The sequence below is a fragment of the Lactuca virosa genome, chromosome 3 (assembly GCF_052849685.1).
Source record: "Lactuca virosa cultivar CGN04683 chromosome 3, Lactuca_virosa_CGN04683_v6, whole genome shotgun sequence".
NCBI classification, from domain to species: domain Eukaryota; kingdom Viridiplantae; phylum Streptophyta; class Magnoliopsida; order Asterales; family Asteraceae; genus Lactuca; species Lactuca virosa.
Window position 1 is genome coordinate 164,475,223 of NC_136428.1, and position 17,982 is coordinate 164,493,204.

A 17,982-nucleotide genomic window follows, 5' to 3' on the forward strand; every position below is an offset into this window, starting at 1 on the left:
CCTTGTTTGTGATCCTCGGTATCCCAGTCACAAACTTGAGAGGGCACAATCGAGATTTAAACATGCCATTGAAAAGTTCAATGAATATCACAGGATCTAGAAGTTTCAATCCATTTAAGACCTAAAATTCTTTTTCGTTTTTCATGGTGGAAATTGGTAAATCGTCATTTACCTACCTTCAAATATTTTATAGCTTGGATTACGGCATCCCTATTCCAAGTTATAAAATATTGTGTTGGGTCCTAGCCTTAATATTTCACATTGCGTGTTATATTAAGGATTTAATTTGAATTTCTCCCATTGTAGATGTCTGGCTCAGACAACTATGATCTTCCCAAATCTCTTGGAACAAGCTTTCCTAATGAAGATGATGTCCCACGATTGGATCATGGAAATCATACTTGTGACAACCCGAAAATTTCATTTGTACAAACTCTGCAGTCAAGCACTTCAATTAATAGTCAAATTCATCTCTATTAATTTTAGCCGGTTTAAAGTCTGTTTGGGTGTTTTTATTTTAAATTCGTCAAACGAACAAATAAAAGGAAGTATCTTCTAGGAGTGATGTGTAACAAATAAACACTTAACACCATAACAAGGTGTTTACGGCCAAACTTTCGGAGTTTGGGCCGTAAACTCCCCTTTGACCATGAACTCATGCTTAAGGCATGAGTTTACTCCTCATTTCCCCATTTCTCACTTCCAAGCTCAAGAACACCCATTTCTCTCTCAAGTATCATAACATATTTCTTCCAATCTTCCAAAAATGTAAGCGTTTCTTCTCTTTATTTGTTGTTATAACACTTCATCTAGTAGTTGTGAATGATTTCATCCATGAAATCTTGTCTTTTTCATAGATCTTCAAGTGTTCTTCAAAACACCAAGAACACACACTAGTGTTCTTGGACCTTAAACACTCTTACAAGCTTCCGATAAGTAAGTACACTCCTCCTAACTAGTTATTTACTTAGAATACTTGTTAAACCATTGAAAAACATCAAGAATACCCAATAACACATGGGTTTACGGCCAAGGTAATCTCCTTGGACCGTAAACACTATAAGGTGGTGCATATGTGCCACCATTACCTTCTAGGGCTTGGATATTGGACTAGAACCTTGCATTCATGAGCTAAGGACCTTAAACCACGAAATGGTAGGAGTTACCATGGGTTTACGGCCGTAAACCCACTTGGACCGTAAACCCGAAACCGTAAACTCCATGGGAGTTGGTCCATGAACCGTAAACCCTAATAAGGGGGCCATATGAGCCCTAGTCCCTTCCTTAGCCTTGGATACTAGTCTAGATCACTTACTTGAAGTGTTTAGGACCTTAAACATCAAAAAGATCAAGAAAACATAGAGTTTACGGCCGTAAACTCATGAGGAATGGTCCATGGGCCGTAAACTCTATAAAGTGGTGCCATTGTGCCACCATGACTTCCTAAGGCTTGGACTTGACTATAAGATGCTCAATCATGACTTGTAAGACCCTAAAACACTCAATGGTACAAATTACCATGAGTTTACGGCCGTAAACTCATGGGGGAAATGACCATAAACCATAAACTCATGTGGTGTTACCATATGAGCAGTAAACTCCAATGTGAGGCCATACTCTCTTTAGATGCAACCCCTTGATACTCCTAGCACTTGAATCAAAGTGTTATCCATGTTTTAGGGTGTCCTTACTTGATTAATTAGTGGTTAAATGACTAATTAGATACATATATGTGTCATTACATGTTAAATAGGATCCCTGTGTGTGTTCAAGTCTTCACTTGACACTTAGCATCCTATCCGGCACTTCCATCCAAACCAGTCACTGCAGGTGAGTTCATACCCCTTAATCAACCTTTGAAATGATTTTAAATGCTTTATGGGGGGAAACAAGTTGAAATATTCTAGTTGTTGCTTTAATCACATGTGATTAATAACTAGAACAAAACAGAAAGATTTACTACTACTTTCAAGTTACTATCGAGTTTATGGTTTTCAAGCGTTTCAAAACCTTTTATTAAACTTTTAGATACTAAAACTGTTTCCAAACTCTTTTAAACTTGCATTGTTTTTAAACTCATATCTACACTAATATATTTATATAAGTAAGACTTGAAGGACTTATGACTGATAGCTCACCTTATTTCCTGTTCCTTGTTTGGTTGTGGACTGAGGGTATACTGTTATTTGTCTGAATGTCGTTGAACTCTTAGTTATATATCATATATATATATATATATATATATATATATATATATATATATATATATATATATATATATATGTGTGTGTGTGTGTGTGTGTGTGTGTGTTGGATATAAAAGCTTTCACTTCAGTTCAATGTCTTTGTGTAACAAAGGCATACAAACCACAATACTATTTAACTATAATAGGTATAGTTAAGGGATTACTACTCGCTACGACTATTACAAAGATACATACAAGAGTCAGTACATTCACGAGTCGCTATATGAGTACTACAGTGAGAAACAATACATACTATACACTATACAAGAGAACATACTATACACTATACAGGAGAACATACTATACACTATACAGGAACACACTATATACTAGTAAACAGAAAACATCACTACACTATGACATACTATACAACCTTTTGAATACTATAAACCGAATGTGACATACTACTTCTCGATACGACACTTCATTGTGGTATCACTTTGTAACCAGAGTCTCCTGGAGGGAGAGCGGGCATTGTGTGTATAGATCTGTACGGGACAGACACTCCCACATCCCGACTGCTAGCTACAGTCCCAGCCGAAAGGCCAAGGGGTGACAGAATGTTACCTCACTATATATGACCTGGAGGGTCATCAGTTATTCAGCCGTCGATCAGCATGGTTACATACGAGTTCACATTTAAACCTTTAATTAACCAATTAAGAATTAAAGGCAAAACGGACTCCCCGAGGTGTATTGTACATTTAATACTACCTGGAGTCTGCATTTTCATCACTATTAGTTAGCAGTGATACTGCTGGGGTAAAAAATTAAATTCCCCTATGACATTTATTTTGTAATCACCTTACATGAGTGAAGTGCAAAACTATATTTTCATACCGATAGTTTCACTGGGGAAAACTCTTACATTTACGAAAGAACAAACATACAAACAATCGGGTCTTGGTAGAAGACTAAATTTTATTGGAAAATATAGGATTTTCTAGGGAGTATACTATTTACAAACATTTGAAATCAGCTACTACATTTCGTTGTTAAAAACATTTTCATACAAGCAATGACACTAAATACTTATGAACTCACCAGCTTTATGCTGATAAACTCTTTGAAAATAACTTGTATTATCAAGTCATCAGTAGACAGGTACCGATGAGGCTTTTGAGAAGATGGAGCACATACAAGACTCATCTTTTATTTTGATTATACTTTTGGGTGTCTTACAAACTATACACAACACGCTTGTATTACAATTATTATATTAATGCAATGGATGTTGTTGCTTGTCTTTACTATTATACATTGTTATGATACTGTACATGACGTCCTCCATCCCAGAACGTTTTCGCCGTTCCGGTTTTGGGGTGTGACAGATTGGTATCAGAGCACTGTTTATAGTGAATCAAGTATATCAACCCATAAAAGATATACGAACTATAAACACATCGGGATTAAAATACTCTGACCAAGAAGTTATACTTTTAAATAATAAAATATTTAACTAAGTATATATACATCTATTCATACCAGGGTCAGTAGCATACTAGATCAGAACAAAAGTATTACGATTATTGAACAACACGATTAGGCTTAGAGACATATAGTCAAATCTAGGGGGATATAGCCTGATCAACTATATTTTCCGAGGAGTGACTAGCATGTGCCTAAGAATGATCGTGGGGTTGCAACAAGTCTAAAAACTTACCAACACTACTACAACAAGAACATTAGAACAGAACTTAAACCTAAAATACTATACGAGTATTTTGTGTTACTATAATTACTTATGTGCAAACTAAAAAGGATCTTCTTTAGTACGCCTATTAACTATTCTTTTCCCCATTCTCGCGTAGATAACATGGCTGGCTTCCATCTCCCTGGCGATCCGTATTATCCCAACCAAGGCATTGGTGGATGGCTTGACGATGAGCCAGAAGATGATCACCCAATCCCTTTGGATGATCACCTCGCAGAAGGCTTTTCGGATGGCTTTGACTCCGAACTAGAGGTTAACAACCTACCCCAAGAAGGTCAAATTCCAAACCACAACCCCCGTCCGGAATTTCAAGGTCCCACTCCCTTGTGGGCAACAACCTTGAATCGTTGGAGTGATGAGCAGGGTCAGCCTTTACCGTTCAACGAAGACCGAAGCTTTTACAATATAAGCGAGGGAGGTCCTGCTGACCAAGTCCTACCCATCATGGTCCGTAGGATTGCTCGGAACGTCGAGCAAGGTCATGTAGCCATTGACCGAGTAGTGGAAATTGATGCCAACTCTGGCCTTAACACGGTCCGCATTCGCCAACTCGAAGAGGCTATGGAAAGAACCAGGAGAACCAATGAGGCTCTACAACAACAACTAGCTGCATCCCAAGCCGAAGTCATGGAACTCCGAGTGCGTCAGAGGGCGCATGAACGACATCTTCAGGAAGTTATACGCCAACTGGCAGACCTGAGGGTTCGCCCGAGGGATACCCATCACCGGTAGAAGATGTCGACTCATCTTTACTTTTGGGATAAGGAATAGCCTTTCTTTTCTGTGCTCTATGGGGCACTTGTCAGTAAACATTCCTAACTTTGAAAGTACTCTAACTAGGCTTCTAAGCTGCCAACATTTTCCCTTATGGTTTGATGTAAGACCTACTGTTAGGTCATTTTTCCCAAACTCATTTTACATCATTAATACCAGTAATATTGGCAGTTATCTAATCTATGGGAAAGTCTTTACCCTTGTGTTTCCCTACTCTATTGTTATGTCTCTATATGATAATTGGACTATGGCGATTTAGTCCATGAAACACTCTCATCATACTTACAATCGATTCTTACTATTATCATCATCTCTATCAACTTTCAGTAAAAGATGCCGCCTCGTACTCGTCCGACCAGGGGCAGACCTGCAAATCAAACTCCACCACCACCACCCCCTCCGCAGTTCGATGCGGTGATGTTTCAGGCAGCTATGACTGCAGCTGTGATCGCAACCATGGCCCAAGTAAACTCTGGTGGCATTAGTGGAACGGGGACTGGCACCAACTCTAGCCATGGTGAAATCCACCCGCGTACACGGGAGTGTACCTATAAAGATTTCATCAGCTGCAAACCAACATACTTCAACGGAACCGGAGGTATCATTGCACTATCCCAATGGATCGAGAGAACAGAAGCAATCTTCGAGATGTGCTCATGCCCTGATGGAAGCAAGATAAAGTTCGCTGCTTGCACCTTCACCGAAAGGGCCCTAACATGGTGGAATGGACATGTTAAATCACTCTCACTGGTAGCAGCTAACGCTATGGGTTGGGATACACTGAAGGTCCTGATGACAAGGGAGTACTGCCCGAGGGGCAAAATCCAGAAGCTTGAAGAGGAACTGTGGAACCTAAAATGAAGGGTTCCGACATAGTGGCTTATACAGCCAGGTTCTGCGACCTGGTGACCCTATGTCCCAACATGGTCCCCATCGAAAGCAAGAAAATTGAAAGATACATCTGGGTCTGGTACCCCCATATCAGTCACTGCAGGTGAGTTCATACCCCTTAATCAACCTTTGAAATGATTTTAAATGCTTTATGGGGGGAATACAAGTTGAAATATTCTAGTTGTTGCTTTAATCACATGTGATTAATAACTAGAACAAACAGAAAGATTTACTACTACTTTCAAGTTACTATCGAGTTTATGGTTTTCAAGCGTTTCAAAACCTTTTATTAAACTTTTAGATACTAAAACTGTTTCCAAACTCTTTTAAACTTGCATTGTTTTTAAACTCATATCTACACTAATATATTTATATAAGTAAGACTTAAAGGCCTTAGGACTGATAGCTCACCTTATTTCCTGTTCCTTGTTTGGTTGTGGACTGAGGGTATACTGTTATTTGTCCGCATGTCGTTGAACTCTTAGTTATATATATATATATATATATATATATATATATATATATATATATATATATATATATATATATATATATATATATATATATGTGTGTGTGTGTGTGTGTGTTGGATATAAAAGCTTTCACTTCAGTTCAATGACTTTGTGTAACAAAGGCATACAAACCACAATACTATTTAACTATAATAGGTATAGTTAAGGGATTACTACTCGCTACTACTATTACAAAGATACATACAAGAGTCAGTATATTCACGAGTCGCTATATGAGTACTACAGTGAGAAACAATACATACTATACACTATACAAGAGAACATACTATACACTATACAGGAGAACATACTATACACTATACAGGAACACACTATATACTAGTAAACAGAAAACATCACTACACTATGACATACTATACAACCTTTTGAATACTATAAACCGAATGTGACATACTACTTCTCGATACGACACTTCATTGTGGTATCACTTTGTAACCAGAGTCTCCTGGAGGGAGAGCGGGTATTGTGTGTATAGATCTATACGGGACAGACACTCCCACATCCCGACTGCTAGCTACAGTCCCAGCCGAAAGGCCAAGGGATGACAGAATGTTACCTCACTATATATGACCTGGAGGGTCATCAGTTATTCAGCCGTCGATCAGCATGGTTACATACGAGTTCACATTCAAACCTTTAATTAACCAATTAAGAATTAAAGGCAAAACGGACTCCCCGAGGTGTATTGTACATTTAATACTACCTGGAGTCTGAATTTTCATCACTATTAGTTAGCAGTGATACTGCTGGGGTAAAAAATTAATTTCCCCTATGACATTTATTTTGTAATCACCTTACATGAGTGAAGTGCAAAACTATATTTTCATACCGATAGTTTCACTGGGGAAAACTCTTACATTTACGAAAGAACAAACATACAAACAATCGGGTCTTGGTAGAAGACTACATTTTATTGGAAAATATAGGATTTTCTAGGGAGTATACTATTTACAAACATTTGAAATCAGCTACTACATTTCGTTGTTAAAAACATTTTCATAGAAGCAATGACACTAAATACTTATGAACTCACCAGCTTTATGCTGATAAACTCTTTGAAAATAACTTGTATTCTCAAGTCATCAGTAGACAGGTACCGATGAGGCTTTTGAGAAGATGGAGCACATACAAGACTCATCTTTTATTTTGATTATACTTTTGGGTGTCTTACAAACTATACAGAACATGCTTGTATTACAATTATTATATTAATGCAATGGATGTTGTTGCTTGTCTTTACTATTATACATTGTTATGATACTGTACATGACGTCCTCCACCCCAGAACGTTTTCGCCGTTCCGGTTTTGGGGTGTGACAGATTGGTATCAGAGCACTGTTTATAGTGAATCAAGTATATTAACCCATAAAAGATATACGAACTATAAACACATCGGGATTAAAATACTCTGACCAAGAAGTTATACTTTTAAATAATAAAATATTTAACTAAGTATATATACATCTATTCATACGAGGGTCAGTAGCATACTAGATCAGAACAAAAGTATTACGATTGTTGAACAACACGATTAGGCTTAGAGACATATAGTCAAATCTAGGGGGATATAGCCTGATCAACTATATTTTCCGAGGAGTGACTAGCATGTGCCTAAGAATGATCGTGGGGTTGCAACAAGTCTAAAAACTTACCAACACTACTACAACAAGAACATTAGAACAAAACTTAAACCTAAAATACTATACGAGTATTTTGTCTTACTATAATTACTTATGTGCAAACTAAAAAGGATCTTCTTTAGTACGCCTATTAACTATTCTTTTCCCCATTCTCGCGTAGATAACATGGCTGGCTTCCATCTCCCTGGCGATCCGTATTATCCCAACCAAGGCATTGGTGGATGGCTTGACGATGAGCCAGAAGATGATCACCCAATCCCTTTGGATGATCACCTCGCAGAAGGCTTTTCGGATGGCTTTGACTCCGAACCAGAGGTTACCAACCTACCCCAAGAAGGTCAAATTCCAAACCTCAACCCCCGTCTGGAATTTTAAGGTCCCACTCCCTTGTGGGCAACAACCTTGAATCGTTGGAGTGATGAGCAGGGTCAGCCTTTACCGTTCAACGGAGACCGAAGCTTTTACAATATAAGCGAGGGAGGTCCTGCTGACGAAGTCCTACCCATAATGGTCCGTAGGATTGCTCGGAACGTCGAGCAAGGTCATGCAGCCATTGACCGAGTAGTGGAAATTGATGCCAACTCTGGCCTTAACACGGTCCGTATTCGCCAACTCGAAGAGGCTATGGAAAGAACCAGGAGAACCAATGAGGCTCTACAACAACAACTAGATGCATCCCGAGCCGAAGTCATGGAACTCCGAGTGCGTCAGAGGGCACATAAACGACATCTTCAGGAAGTTATACGCCAACTGATAGACCTGAGGGTTCGCCCGAGGGATACCCATCGCCGGTAGAAGATGTCGACTCATCTTTACTTTTGGGATAAGGAATAGCCTTTCTTTTCGGTGCTCTATGGGGCACTTGTCAGTAAACATTCCTAACTTTGAAAGTACTCTAACTAGGCTTCTAAGCTGCCAACATTTTCCCTTATGGTTTGATGTAAGACCTACTGTTAGGTCATTTTTCCCAAACTCATTTTACATCATTAATACCAGTAATATTGGCAGTTATCTAATCTATGGGAAAGTCTTTACCCTTGTGTTTCCCTACTCTATTGTTATGTCTCTATATGATAATTGGACTATGGCGATTTAGTCCACGAAACACTCTCATCATACTTACAATCGATTCTTACTATTATCATCATCTCTATCAACTTTCAGTAAAAGATGCCGCCTCGTACTCGTCCGACCAGGGGCAGACCTGCAAATCAAACTCCACCACCACCACCCCCTCCGCAGTTCGATGCGGTGATGTTTCAGGCAGCTATGACTGCAGCTGTGACCACAACCATGGCCCAAGTAAACTCTGGTGGCATTAGTGGAACAGGGACTGGCACCAACTCTAGCCATGGTGAAATCCACCCGCATACACGGGAGTGTACCTATAAAGATTTCATCAGCTGCAAACCAACATACTTCAACGGAACCGGAGGTATCATTGCACTATCCCAATGGATCGAGAGAACAGAAGCAATCTTCAAGATGTGCTCATGCCCTGATGGAAGCAAGATAAAGTTCGCTGCTTGCACCTTCACCGAAAGGGCCCTAACATGGTGGAATGGACATGTTAAATCACTCTCACTGGTAGCAGCTAACGCTATGGGTTGGGATACACTGAAGGACCTGATGACAAGGGAGTACTGCCCGAGGGGCAAAATCCAGAAGCTTGAAGAGGAACTGTGGAACCTTAAAATGAAGGGTTCCGACATAGTGGCCTATACAGCCAAGTTCTGCGACCTGGTGACCCTATGTCCCAACATGGTCCCCACCGAAAGCAAGAAAATTGAAAGATACATCTGGGTCTGGTACCCCCATATCGAGGGAACGTTCTAGCATCACACCCTGCGACCTTCGATAGTGCCAAAGAATTGGCCGAAAGGCTCATCGATCACGAGGTTCCTTCTACTCCATCAACAACTACAACGACTGCCCCCGCACCAACCAAAACTACTGACAACAAAAGGAAGCATTGGGACCGAAAGAAGGGCAAATCGGCTCAACCCTCTTCCAAGAACCAACAGACGGTGGCTGTCCATGCTGCCACCACTCCTACTGCCCCTGTACCAGCCAAACCATATGCAGGGAGCCTACCCAAGTGCACTAAGTGCTCTTTCCATCATAACGGCCCCTGCCGGGAAATGCACTGCACTATTTGCGACCGGAAGGGCCATACCGCCCGGTTTTGCAGAACACCACCCAAACCCATCACCCAGGTCCCCGGTGCAGGAGTGAGCCAGGCCTGCTACGGGTGCGGTGAGACAGGGCACTTCAAAAGAAACTTCCCTAAAGGTGGGAATACGGGAGGAGCAGGAAGACTACTTTCTATTGGCCACAATGAAGCAGTGGCAGACCCCACCGTAGTCACGGGTACGTTCGTTCTCGATCACTCATATGCTTGTATCCTATTTGATAGTTGGGCAGAGAGGAGCTTCGTAAACCACAAATTTAAACACTTACTTAATCAAGCACCGCAAGCACTAAAAGAAACCTTCGTCGTAGAAATGGCTAAGGGAAAAACAGAGAATTCTGACGAGATTTACATAGGTTGTTCCCTCACGCTAGATAGCCATTCATTCCCAATCGACCTCATACCGGTGGCTATCAAGAGTTTCGACGTCATTATAGGCATGGACTGGTTGAGTATTTATCGCGCCGATATCCTATGTTTCGAGAAAGCAGTCCGCCTAAACCTACAGAATAACGAAACCTTGTTGATCTACGGAGACAAACCCAGTACGAGCCTTTGTATCATATCAAGTATTGAAGCCCAGAAGTACTTGCGTAAGGAATATCACACATTCCTTGCACACGTAGTCGATGTGACCCAGAAAACAAAAAACCTAAAAGACCTCCCCGTAGTACGCGACTTCCTCGACGTCTTTTCGGAAGAACTATCGGGTTTACCCCCGCAACGTCAAGTCGAGTTCCGAATCGACTTAATTCCAGGAGCGACCCCCGTAGCCAAATCGCCCTATCGTGTAGCACCTGCTGAGATGCAAGAACTGTCCGGTCAACTTAACGAACTGCTCAACAAGGGCTTTATAAGACGAAGCTTCTTACCCTGGGGAACACCAGTCTTGTTCGGAAAGAAGAAAGAGGGATCGTTCCGTATGTGCATCGACTACAGGGAACTCAACAAGCTTACAGTCAAGAATCGTTACCCTCTTCCTCGCATAGACGATTTATTCGACCAGCTTCAAGGGGCGAGCAACTTTTCCAAGATCGATCTGAGGTCCGGTTATCATCAGTTACGAGTGCTTGAGGAGGATGTTCCGAAGACATCCTTCCGAACTCGTTACGGACACTAAGAGTTCGTAGTGATCTCATTCGGATTGACCAATGCGCCCGTAATATTCATGGACTTAATGAATAGGGTATGCCGACCTTACTTGGATCAGTTCGTCATCGTTTTCATCGATGCCATACTTATCTACTCTCGAAGTAAGGAGGAGCGTAGCGATCATTTACGACAAGTCCTAGGAACCTTACGATCAGAGAAGCTTTATGCGAAGTTCTCTAAATGCGAATTTTGGATCCGAAGAGTCGAATTCTTAGGACACGTGGTTAGCGAAGAAGGAATCCATGTGGACCCTTCCAAAATTAAAGCCATCGAGAACTGGTCAGCACCGAAGACGCCTACGGAAATTCGTCAATTTCTAGGCCTAGCTGGCTACTACCGCAGGTTCATTCAAAACTTCTCTCGAATTGCGAAACCTCTTACGACATTGACTCAGAAGGGCATGGCCTTTGACTGGGAAGAGAAGCAAGAGAAGAAGTTCCAAACGCTGAAGCGAGCCTTATGCACCGCACCGATACTATCCCTCCCCGAAGGGACAAAAGACTTCGTGGTATACTGCGATGCATCCAACCAGGGGCTCGGCTGGGTTCTGATGCAACGAGGTAAGGTCATCGCCTACGCCTCAAGACAGCTGAAGACACACGAGGTCAACTACACCACACACGATCTCGAATTAGGAGCGGTTGTGTTAGCCCTGAAAATCTGGAGACACTACCTGTATGGTACGAAGAGCACTATCTTTACAGACCACAAAAGCCTACAACACATATTCAACCAGAAGGAGCTCAATATGAGACAACGACGGTGGGTCAAACTACTCAATGACTACGAATGGGAAATTCGTTATCATCCGGGTAAAGCCAACGTAGTAGCAGACGCCCTAAGCCGGAAAGAATATTATGGTCGAAGATTCAAGTCATTAACAATGACTATCCATTCGCATCTGTCCACACAAATTAAGGAGGCTCAGCTCGAAGCCTTAAAACCTGAAAATGTGGCGGGTGAATCTCTATGTGGAATGGATAAGAACTTGGAAGTCAAGGGTGACGGAGCCTTATATCTCATGGACCGGATCTGGACACCGAGACACGGTGGCTTCAGAGACTTGGTCATGAAGGAAGCGCACAACACTCGATACTCCGTCCACCCGGGTTTAGATAAGATGTATCTGGATCTTAAAAAGCTATACTGGTCGCCTAACATGAATGCAGAAATTGCTACCTTCGTGAGTAAATGCCTTACTTGCGCAAAGGTTAAGGTCGAATACCAGAAACCATCAGGTTTGCTTCAGCAACCAGAGATACATGAGTGGAAGTGGGAGCGGATCACTATGGACTTCATAACCAAGTTACCCAAGACAACGGGTGGACTTGATACCATTTGGGTCATTGTCGACAGATTGACCAAATCCGCACACTTCCTGCCCATCAAGGAAACTGACAAAATGGAGAAGCTCACGAGAACGTACATTAGGGAGATCGTTCGACTGCATGGTGTGCGTATATCTATTATCTCCGATAGAGATAGCAGATTCACTTCGAGGTTCTGGCAGTCATTACAAAGCTCCCTAGGAACGAGGCTGGACATGAGTACAGCCTACCATCCACAGACCGACGGACAAAGTGAGAGAACTATCCAAACCTTGGAAGATATGCTGCGAGCCTGTGTGATCGACTTTGGGAAGGCATGGGATACCCACTTACCCCTTGTTAAATTCTCCTACAACAACAGTTATCACACGAGCATAAAGGCTGCTCCATTTGAAGCCCTCTATGGCCGGAAGTGCAGATCCCCTCTGTGCTGGGCTGAGGTGGGTGACACCCAGTTGGCTAAAGGATGAATTCCTGACAGCACTCTCACGGGTCCGGAGATCATTCGGGAAACGACAGAGAAGATCGTTCAGATTCGTGAACGATTGAAAGCCTCTAGAGACCGACATAAAAGCTACGCAGACAAACGGAGGAAACCTTTGGAATTCTAGGTGGGAAACCGAGTCCTTTTGAAAGTCTCACCCTGGAAGGGCTTGATACGCTTCGGAAAGCGTGGAAAGCTAAATCCAAGATACATAGGGCCTTTCGAGATTCTCGCTAGAATCGGCCCTGTAGCATACAAACTCAATCTACCCCACGAGCTTAGTAACGTACATCCTACCTTCCACATCTCGAACTTGAAAAAGTGCCTATCCGACGAGACTCTTGTAATCCCACTCGATGAGATCGAGATCAACGAGAGCCTCAACTTCGTGGAAGAACCTGTAGAGATCGTGGACCGAGAGGTCAAGCGAATGAAACAAAGCCGCATCCCAATTGTGAAGGTTCGCTGGAACGCCAAGCGAGGACCGGAATTCACATGGGAGCGCGATGATCAAATGAAACTTAAATATCCTCATCTTTTTACTTAGTTATTTGTAATAACTTAGTTGCTTGAACTCTAATTTCGGGACGAAATTCCCTCTAACGGGGGGATGATGCGACAACCCGAAATTTTCATTTGTACAAACTCTGTAGTCAAGCACTTCAATTAATAGTCAAATTCATCTCTATTAATTTTAGCCGGTTTAAAGTCCGTTTGGGTGTTTTTATTTTAAATTCATCAAACGAACAAATAAAAGGAAGTATCTTCTAGGAGTGATGTGTAACAAATAAACATTTAACACCATAACAAGGTGTTTACGGCCAAACTTTCGGAGTTTGGGCCGTAAACTCCCCTTTGACCATGAACTCATGCTTAAGGCATGAGTTTACTCCTCATTTCCCTATTTCTCACTTCCAAGCTCAAGAACACCCATTTCTCTCTCAAGTATCATAACATATTTCTTCCAATCTTCCAAAAATGTAAGTGTTTCTTCTCTTGATTTGTTGTTATAACACTTCATCTAGTAGTTGTGAATGATTTCATCCATGAAATCTTGTCTTTTTCATAGATCTTCAAGTGTTCTTCAAAACACCAAGAACACCAAGAACACACACTAGTGTTCTTGCACCTTAAACACTCTTACAAGCTTCCTATAAGTAAGTACACTCCTCCTAACTAGTTATTTACTTAGAATACTTGTTAAACCATTGAAAAACATCAAGAATACCCAAGAACACATGGGTTTACGGCCAAGGCAATCTCCTTGGACCGTAAACACCATAAGGTTTGTGCATATGTGCCACCATTACCTTCTAGGGCTTGGATATTGGACTAGAACCTTGCATTCATGAGATAAGGACCTTAAACCACGAAATGGTAGGAGTTACCATGGGTTTACGGCCGTAAACCCACTTGGACCGTAAACCCAAAACCGTAAACTCCATGGGAGTTGGTCCATGAACCGTAAACCCTAATAAGGGGGCCATATGAGCCCTAGTCCCTTCCTTAGCCTTGGATACTAGTCTAGATCACTTCCTTGAAGTGTTTAGGACCTTAAACATCAAAAAGATCAAGAACACATAGAGTTTACGGCCGTAAACTCATGAGGAATGGTCCACGGGCCGTAAACTCTATAAAGTGGTGCCATTGTGCCACCATGACTTCCTAAGGCTTGGACTTGACTATAAGATGCTCAATCATGACTTGTAAGACCCTAAAACACTCAATGGTACAAATTACCATGAGTTTACGGCCGTAAACTCATGGGGGAAATGACCATAAACCGTAAACTCATGTGGTGTTACCATATGAGCAGTAAACTCCAATGTGAGGCCATACTCTCTTTAGATGCAACCCCTTGATACTCCTAGCACTTGAATCAAAGTGTTATCCATGTTTTAGGGTGTCCTTACTTGATTAATTAGTGGTTAAATGACTAATTAGACATATATATGTGTCATTACATGTTAAATAGGATCCGTGTGTGTGTTCAAGTCTTCATTTGACACTTAGCATCCTATCCCACACTTCCATCCAAACCACTCACTGCAGGTGAGTTCATACCCCTTAACTAACCTTTGAAATGATTTTAAATGCTTTATGGGGGGGGGGGGGGAATACAAGTTGAAATATTCTAGTTGTTGCTTTAATCACATGTGATTAATAACTAGAACAAACAGAAAGATTTACTACTACTTTCAAGTTACTATCGAATTTATGGTTTTCTAGCGTTTCAAAACCTTTTATTAAACTTTTAGATACTAAAATTGTTTCCAACCTCTTTTAAACTTGCATTGTTTTCAAACTCATATCTACACTAATATATTTATATAAGTAAGACTTGAAGGACTTAGGACTGATAGCTCACCTTATTTCCTGTTCCTTGTTTGGTTGTGGACTTAGGGTATACTGTTATTTGTCCGAATGTCGTTGAACTCTTAGTTATATATCATATATATATATATATATATATATATATATATATATATTTATATATATGTGTGTGTGTGTGTGTGTGTGTGTTGGATATAAAAGCTTTCACTTCAGTTCAATGTCTTTGTGTAACAAAGGCATACAAACCACAATACTATTTAACTATAATAGGTATAGTTAAGGGATTACTACTCGCTACTACTATTACAAAGATACATACAAGAGTCAGTACATTCACGAGTCGCTATATGAGTACTACAGTGAGAGACAATACATACTATACACTATACAAGAGAACATACTATACACTATACAGGAACACACTATATACTAGTAAAGAGAAAACATCACTACACTATGACATACTATACAACCTTTTGAATACTATAAACCGAATGTGACATACTACTTCTCGATACCATACTTCATTGTGGTATCACTTTGTAACCAGAGTCTCCTGGAGGGAGTGCGGGCATTGTGTGTATAGATCTATACGGGACAGACACTCCCACATCCCGACTGCTAGCTACAGTCCCAGCCGAAAGGCCAAGGGGTGACAAAATGTTACCTCACTATATATGACCTGGAGGGTCATCAGTTATTCAGCTGTCGATCAGCATGGTTACATACGAGTTCACATTCAAACCTTTAATTAACCAATTAATAATTAAAGGAAAAACGGACTCCCCAAGGTGTCTTGTACATTTAATACTACCTGGAGTCTGCATTTTCATCACTATTAGTTAGCAGTGATACTGCTGGGGTAAAACATTAATTTCCCCTATTCCATTTATTTTGTAATCACCTTACATGAGTGAAGTGCAAAACTATATTTTCATACCGATAGTTTCACTGGGGAAAACTCTTACATTTACGAAAGAACAAACATACAAACAATCGGGTCTTGGTAGAAGACTACATTTTATTGGAAAATATAGGATTTTCTAGGGAGTATACTATTTACAAACATTTGAAATCAGCTACTATATTTCGTTGTTACAAACATTTTCATACAAGCAATGACACTAAATACTTATGAACTCACCAGCTTTATGCTGATGAACTCTTTCAAAATAAATTGTATTCTCAGGTCATCAGTAGACAGGTACCGATGAAGCTTTTGAGAAGATGGAGCACATACAAGACTCATCTTTTATTTTGATTATAGTTTTGGGTGTCTTACAAACTATACATAACACGCTTGTATTACAATTATTATATTAATGCAATAAAGGTTGTTGCTTGTCTTTACTATTATACATTGTTATGATACTGTACATGGCATCCTCCACCCCAAAACGTTTCCGCCGTTCTGGTTTTGGGGTGTGACAATACTTCTCTTCCTCCACTTCCTCCAATTATTCTCCTAACCCACAAGTTCAAGGTCACTCAAGCCCTATTGGCAAGCAAAGTATGTGGGTGCTCACATCTTGGAGGTGAAGTTACATATTGACAGGCTAGGAGAGTTGGGTATCGAAGTCTCGAGGTAGTTGGTTGTTTACTTGGTTCTTCAGTCACTCCCTGATGACAGATCACGACATGACCCTTATTGATCTTACCTATTTGCTTGTTGCTGCTGAATTAGTAATGATTTAGGGCATTGGTAAAGCAAATTTGATTGGAAGATCTACTTCCCAAACCTTCATGGACATTAACAATGTAAACATTGGAAGTCCAGAAAAGTCTTCTCTTCCCAATGAAAAGGGATCGGCCATAGTCAACCTGGTTGACCAAATGGTAAAGAGAAAGGTTAAGTCTTAGATAGTCTCGTGTACCATTACTAAAGAGTCCATAAGTTTCTATTGCCAAAGAAGGGACATTGGTTGTGAAGCTGCCCTGTTTACCTGAAAGTTCACTAGGATGGTAAAAGTAAAAAATTTGACTATGCTTCAGGTAAAGTCCATTATCTGACTCTATTAAGTTCCTATTTGGAGATTCTTATTACATGATGTGACTAGGTCACATTTTGATGTTTTGTAGAATCGAAGAAAGGAAGCTTAAAGGAAGAGTAAGCTAATTCTGATCGTGAAGAGATGGATTTCAATCGCATGATCTGAAGATCAGAATTTTGAGATGCTACTTAAGAGTTATGATATATTGCTTAGGAGTAGATAACAACATAGTTTTCATATGTATGTGCATTGTAAGGATAAGTTTTTCCGCAATTTTTTAAGATAAAAGAAAAAAAATTTGATTTTATTTATTTTAAGTATCCTTACAATGGCATTTGTGAAAATTGTTGTTTATATGATTCCATTAATAGCAATATTGGAAAATGGATTTGATTCTTTCGTTTGTGGTAGTGTCATAATTTACCAAATAAGGAAAGATTCTCAACACCCAAGTTTCAATTGGATAGAAACTTGGAATCATGCAACTTGTATTGTATGTTGAATGAGAATTTTCATCTTTGGGAAATTAAGACTAATTCCTTGTTCACATGTATATGTGAGTCAAGTGAAGGAATAGGAGATCGGGTATACTTGGTTATGCGTTGATCAGGTCCACCCCAAAGAACAATAAGGCTATTCGTCATGATTTACTAAAGTTTAGTAAATATGGTAATACTTACAAGTTTAAGTGTAATTCTAAAACA